This window comes from Camelus ferus, chromosome 1, assembly GCF_009834535.1.
Source record: "Camelus ferus isolate YT-003-E chromosome 1, BCGSAC_Cfer_1.0, whole genome shotgun sequence".
NCBI lineage: Eukaryota > Metazoa > Chordata > Mammalia > Artiodactyla > Camelidae > Camelus > Camelus ferus.
Window position 1 is genome coordinate 90214634 of NC_045696.1, and position 7858 is coordinate 90222491.

Below are 7858 nucleotides of genomic sequence, written 5' to 3' on the forward strand. Positions count from 1 at the left end.
TTAGAGAGAGATTGACTAAGGAAAAAAATTACAAGACGTTTCCATAATATGCTTAAAATAAAATTCAATTTACACACCACTCCTCAGAAATGTATCTGAGGAAAATGAGACATAAATCCAACTCCCCACTCTTCCCACAGACACATAGCTAGTCCATCACTTCACTCAGGACTTTCAAACACTCCCCATCAGTGAGAACTGCCCTGCCCACCGTATGCAAAAATTATCCTGTGCCCATAATTCTCTATCTCCCCTTATTCTGCTTTATTATTTTCAGAGTATTCATTACCATCTGACATATTGCCCAGCTATTTATTTTTGTTGTTGGTGCTTAATTTTTGTCTTATCCCATTAGAACATAATTATCTTGTGGGCAGAGTCTTGCTGAGCTCCAGTTCTAAGAACAGTCCCTGGACAAACAGCAGGCAATCAATAATTAACTGTTAAACAAGTGAATGAGTGAATACCACAAAGTAAATGAAATAATGTCTTACAATCTGCAGTGAAAAGAAGTTGAATCTTGTCTTCAATGCATTTTAGATTAGGAAGAAATGATTATTTCACTTGGGGTATTAATAACTATAGTGATACACTTTCCTAGAATTATTTTGCACGGAGTAAAAAGCTTCAGGGCAGATCTTTTATGAGCTGCCCACCAACTTTCCCCATTTTAAGTCAATAGGGATAATTAACTTAGTACAGAGGTTTTTTTTTAAACAGTAAGATTATTAAAAACTGAAGCTGCTTGACGGTAGCAACAGTTAAGAATCTGGGATATGGAATAAATCGCATCTCTCCAAAGAGAGGACAGCTCTTTGACTCAGGTGCAGCCCATTCTGACTAAAGAATGAGGTTGTGCGGTGTTTCCCTTGTGGGAGTCCTGACCTCTAGCCGTCAAACATGAGGTGATGAAGCGCTTGTCCTTATTATTATGCACTTTGTGTGGTAATGGATGTCTTCTTTATCTTCTCAAAGGTAGTACTTTGTTTATGAGTCACCTCTAAAATCTCCTTTCTTTCTCAGGTGGCCTTTCGTTGTGTTCTATTGTGGTAACACCTATTCTTCATCCTTGTCATGTCTGGAGTAAGGCAGCATTTTAGAAAATGAATCTGAACTACACGTTGCACCACAAATGATATGCACCCCGTAATCTTTCAATACGTTCATACCTAGTGTGTTCGGTGGTTTGCGTTATGCTTCAGAGAGCTGTTTCTGACCTCAGAAACTCCTCATATCAGTAATTCTTTCCAGTACACACTAGCTATGGGGAAGAGAGAAGAAACCAGCCCAGAGTGGCTCTCTTCCCCCAGAGAGAAGGATTCTGGCCCAACAAAATGAACTTTCTGACTCTTAACAGACTAACAACAGACTGAGGTCTTATTTCTGACTCCATGGGGGAAACCCTGAAGGACCACATAGAATCCATAGGAAAATGTGTCACTTTCAAATGCGCCAAACCACAGGAAGCTCATTATAACTAGGGCTCCCCAGAGTGCCCTGCTGGATTCTGAATGTAATTCAGGCTGCCACCTGTTGGATCAGTCAGCTCAGGCTAAGTTATGCTATGAGTAGGGGGAAAAAAAATCTCAATGACTTTCAACAATATGGTCTATTTCTCCCTCATGTAACATGTCAAGAGTCAGCTTTAGCTCTGGCATCTTCATCCCCAGCCAGGCTGTAGGCACAGCCCCTCTCTGGGACATGTCAGTCTTGAGGCAGAGGTAAAAGAGTAATAATGGAACCACACGATGACTCTAAAGCTTTTGCTCACGATTGGCATGTATCACCTCCAGTTGCATTTCACTGGCCAAAGCAAGTCACATGATCAATTCCAACACCAGTGGAGTGGGACTCTAAACCTCCTGCAGGAAGGGGCCAACAGGGAGGCACAGTGATACAATACAGTAACAGTAATACAATATACCAACCCTATGATCTAAAATCCTAAATGGTTTAGGACATTATTGCTTCACCAGCCTGGGAGTATTCACACATCCTTTTGAGAATCTGATAAAGTACAGAACTAATTCCCTCAAAATGTACACATATATAAATCCTATCCCCAGAAATATGCACACATACAAATACCAACAAAATCTTGCATATAATTTCAAGGGTCAGAGACCCCTATCTCCATATAGGAACTCCAAATCCAGAATAACAATTCTTGTTTTAGAGAGAAAATTTCTCTATAGATCATTAAACAAACTGCCATTTGTCAACATGAAGTCAGCTTCTTCATTCTACCTGAAATTACAGGGGAAAGACCTCATCCAGGAAGGACATCTAGGTTCTCTGCAAACTGTCTGCTAGGCTTGCACTGAGAGCCGAGGCCCTAGATCACTGCCCTCCACATCACCTGGCAAAGGCCACTGAAAGAGAACCACACTGCCTTTAAATTATTTTTTCCAGTTTAAATTGTCCACTATTTTGTCATAATGCTTTCTTCTGTTTTATAAATTATGTATGTGTGTATTATATATGTATATATACACACACACACACAATACTGAAGTTATACTGAAACTTAGTAATATGAGTAATATTATTAGCTGTATTATTACTTAGTAATATTACATAAATCACATTGCCTTATCCTAAGACAACCAAACACTGTCAGTTTACACACACACACCTGTGTATCTGTGGCTCTCTCATCTCCATAGAGCTGAGGATCATATACAAAAATCAGCTTTTATCTAAACTCTAGCAAAATCCTCACATGTGGCCACCATGATGACTGGACAAGAGAGCTCAGAGAAAGAGAGCAAAGCCATCTTCACCCTATCTGGAAAGCAACTCTACCAGCGAGCCTGATATCAGGGCACATGGCCTGCCATAGATGTGATGACATTTTACCAAATGCCAAATGACGTGGAATCAGCCACCTACTAATGTAACAAACACCTGACAACGACTCTCAGCTGGCTCCTTGAAAGACCCATTTTTGTTCACACCATCGTTTGAGTTTGACTTTTTTGAAGCAGATTTATTTATTTTTAGCTGTGGAGCCAGAGATCCACACAAAGTATTTTAAGGACGTGGGTGAGCCAAGGAAAGTGCCAGTCAGAGGACATGGCACGGGTCATCCTGAGCAAAGCTGAACACAGTTTTGACTTTCTGACCTGTGCATGTCTCTGTGAGGTGGGGTAAAACATGGAGCAAACATCATTTTAATTTGAGAAAAGAAAACATTCTGAACATTTTATGACTTCAAATTTCAACTTGGAGCAGCCACAATTGGAATGCTGCTCCGGGATGTAAAGGGAGGGGCCCAGCAAGTCACAGGCTCACGTCCAGACTGGTCTCCATGGCACAGGCCGCACAGCTGTATGTGTATGAGGGAGCCGCTGCCCATGCCTGGGAGGCTGGAGGAACAATGTGGTCTCAGCAGAGAAATCGCCTCCTGTGTTCTCATGTAAATAGACTCTCCACTTCAGAGTTCTTTTCTTTTTTTTTTTTTTTTTTTTTAACTGAGATAAAGTTGGTATATAAGTTTCAGGTGTGGGGAAAAAAACACTCAATGTGCTATAAAATCTCATTAAATTAAATTAAAGCAAAATGACTTTACCTTGGAATTTAGCCACAATCCAGAAATGCTTTCTGTTGGATTCTAAAACTCTATTTGAATTTTACATTTAACTGTATCCACTGCTTTAAGCAAACCCAACACATAAATTAGGGGGTGAGAATTTGCTTTACAAAAACCTTCACTAAGGATTTCTTTAAATTGAAACCTTCCCTGGAGGCACTTAGAAATAAATTATGAAAATATAATACACATTTTGGTACACAGCTAGCATATTAGGAAAGCACACCAAACACCCATTATTTACACATAATATTGTTCCTTACGACTTTGCTAAAACATAGGTATCAAAACAACAACAAAAACCCTCTAAGTATAAAGAACAGTCACATTCTATGATCTGCAAAATAAACAGTTGTTTAAGACAATAATAAAAGGAGTAATATTTGTGCAAAATATATAAAGTATAAATTCTATCATTTAAGAGGGAATATGGCTTACCTGTTATTAATTTCATCCTAATAGATTTAAATATCAAAATCACACAGCATATTATAATTTTTATTTTCTAATAATAATTACTGTGAAATAATTACAAGTGAAAACACATGTAACATTTTTCCCATGTGGCGCCACTCTAAATCCTGTTTCATCCATCTCCTCTCTCCTGTTTCTCAATGCCCTAGAAATAGCCCACCCCAGTTATAAATGCCACGTCAGCCACAAACACAGTCCCATACCAACTAGTTCTGCCTTGCTCCCCTTTATCATGGTTCCAGGAATGGATGGCTATGGAACAGGCACCAAAAGACACCTTTCAAGCTTTTATAGACCAATGAGAAGATGGGTCTCCAGATAATGGACCATTTTAACACCCCAATGCCTCATATTCAGACATTCTCATTATAGAGATGTCATGATTAGAAAATCCAAACAAAGGAAAATCATTTTCCATGATTTACACCTATTTCCTAATATTTTAAAATATCACATAAGCTTCCCTAATGTCTTATTGCTTGTGGCAAGACACTCTACATGCTGATATCAGCTGAAAATTGGGATGAAATACAGAAAGTGGGAGGAGTGAGAAGACTTATCAGAGGGGGAATGGAGCCCAGAAATCTTGATTAGCAATCACTTCCACCATGTAATGAGTTTCTGGACCAGCAGGGGTGAAATTGCATGCCAAAAATCACAATAAATTATCCTCCACTTGAACACAGACTAGCCATATCATCACCTATTTCCAGGTTTAGAAGATTGAACTTATCAAATGCACTGCTGAACAAAAGCTGGCCCTCATTTCCTAATGCAGGTGACTGTGCTGTATGATTGATTGAGTGTGGATGAAGGTTTGGTGATATGGAACAATGATCAAAGACTATATATCAACCACTGGGGCATGGAGCACTGTTATTATAGTGTCAACCAATAAACATAGTCTTTTAAGAGACTCTACTGGTAGCACACTAATTCAAGAGCTGGGCCACCTCTATAGAATAACTGCTCCACAGAGAAATGCACATAAAGGAACCACAATTACTATTTCCCTTCCTTCAAGTAATATCACCTGGAAGTGGAGTAAGCTACCTATGCCTTCCAAGTGTTCAAAAAATCGGTTAAATTTTATCAAAATGGTTTGGAACAGCTTTGAAAGCAGATGTTAAAGAAGCCATTTCGATGTGCCCTTCTATATTTGCTAATATTCCTCTCTTAATCTCCATCTTTCAGTAGCATCACAGGAAGAGGATATAAATCTGTTTATGTTTAACACTCTCCAACAAATACCAATTTCAAAGAAAATCAGGCCAAAGGAAAAATGAAATGGCAGAGGAACGCAGAGTCTCTAAGGTTCAGATTCTTGATAAATATGACCAAGATTGTGAATTTGCATTTATATATGGTTTAACGAAAAATTCTTCCTGAGATATCCTATAAGTCAACAATGTCACGCTTTTCTGTGTACCAACACTTGTTGAATTTCAAGCATTCATTCGTTCATTCATTCAAGATCAGCTCAGTAAGTGCTGACTGAATTAAAACGTGTTAAGTTTTGAGTTCAGCACAGGAGATACAAAATGAAAATACTTAAGCCTGCTCTTAATCCCAGTATGGGGGGTGTGTTTAAACACTAATGATTTAGAATAATGAAAAAGAGCAGGATAAGCACAATGATAGAGATGGGCACTGAGTATTCTTAACCTCCTGTGAAGGCTGCCTACACAGAAAGCAAGACTTTCCCCATGGCGGGATGCCTGCACTTCGTGCAGTGGAAGAAGGGGATGGCCTGAGAGGAGAGCCTGAACAAAGGCACAGAGACCAGAGAACAGAGGACAGGGAACTGCAGCACTGTGGAATGTCAAAAAGCCAGGGAAGGAGTAGCAAGAGACAGGTGGAGAGGCAGGCAGGTGAGGTCACAGGGTCTTGTGATACCACCCAAGGCCTGGCCTTATCCCACAAGCCACAAGGAGCCACAAAAGAGGAGTGACCTAGTGAGATACAATGTGGGGAGTTAATCCAGGTATAACTTACAGTCGGCCCTTCATACTTGCAGTTCCTCCACATCCTCGGATCCACCCAAAAACAGACCATGTAACACTGTAGTATTTACTACTGAAAAATACCTGCATAGACGTGAACCCAAACAGTTCGAACGCATGCTGTTAAAAGATCAACTGTATATCTTTAAGAGACGCTTCTGGGAACTTTATGAAAAATGAGAATCAGACCAGAATCAAAGTGCTCAATTAAAAGCAGTCCTGGTGAGAGTGGCTGAAGATCTGAACTACGGCAGGGGAGACAGAACAGATAGGAGGCAGGGGAGCTAACACTGCCAGAAGCTGACGCTGCACTGGATATAAGGGTGAGGAAAAGAGAAGTGGCAATAAGGCCTCTGGTTTGGGGTCCTTCTTGGCAAGTGAGTGAAAGGTGATGCTGTTGAGTCAGAAGCAGAATGAAGGGGGGGGGAGCTAATGTAAGTGTAGATGATGGATCCAGTCATCATCTGTGTTTGGGGGCCTGTGGGGTCCCCAGAAGGGGCTGCACTTTTTAATCTAGGGGTCAGGGTGAAGGTCTGCTGGAATACAAAGACAGAGGATTGTTTCCAATTATACAACAGTTAGTACCGAAAAAAATGTTATCACCCACAGAGAGCATGTGAATCAATAAAAACCATGGCTGAGACCAGAACCTTGGGGAATACTTAATATTTAAAAAGTGAGAAGAGGTAAAAGAAACCAACTTTGAAAGAGAAGGAGGGGAACATGTCATAATTGAAAGCAAGGAGGCAATGAGTAGTGCCAAATGCACAAATCCAGCAGAGATGTTCCACAACAACAGAGACTGGAAAACATCCGCTAGATCTGGCAACTAGAGAATGTCACCGTTGGCCCCAATGAGCCCCGTATTAATGGTACGACAGGGTGAGCCTGTAAGACAGTGAGCTGAGGAGTGACCCAGGGAAGTAGCAATAGCAGACTATTCCTTCAAGAAATCTGATTAAGAAGGGGGATAAGAGAGTACACACCAGTTCAAAAGGGGGATGGAAAGGCTGAGAGAGGCTGGCTTACATCTTTGTTTTGCAAAGATGAGGGACTTAAATGTGTTCATAAGCTGGAGGGTACATGTTATGAAGGTGAGAAAGGTTGAAGTTTCCAGATTCAGGGGGATGAGAGACTGTGTATGGGATCATAAAGGACGGGGTCTGCCCAGGGAAGAGAAGAATGGTGCCAGCTTCAGTTTTCTAGGTGCCATGCTTTCTGCCAAACTGTCTTTCAAATAATTTTTTTAAAAATCACCTATGCCTTCCTAAAAAAGTTGCTGCCGCAAGAGAAATAATGTCAGCCTTAGTGCTGATTTCAGAGTTCCTAATCACTAAAGACTGTGAAAGAAATAAAAAATCCACAGAACAAGTAACTTGCATTGACAAACCATACACTGACACACAGAAATACAAGCATATTCGTTAAAGATACAGTATACCAGCTTCTAAACATTGTCCTACAATCAACAGCTGTGTAGGTCAACAGCAAAATGACTTGAAAAACACACGGGGTCTTTGATCTCAAACAGGATCTCTGTGACCTCCCCAGGAAGTCAGCCTCCACTCAAAGGCCCAAGAAGCTTGAATGCCAAATACTATGCACCATTCAGCCTTACATGCACCTTGTGTTTAGTTCCAGCTTTGGCAAGGCCTCACCACATAGACATATGCATGTTCTGTACCTGCTCATTCCTCATTCCCTCCTTCCAACAGGAAGCAGGAAGGCTAATCCAATTCACCCCGGGGGGTAGGAGACCCTGGTAGGAACACCCAGGAATTAGACAGAA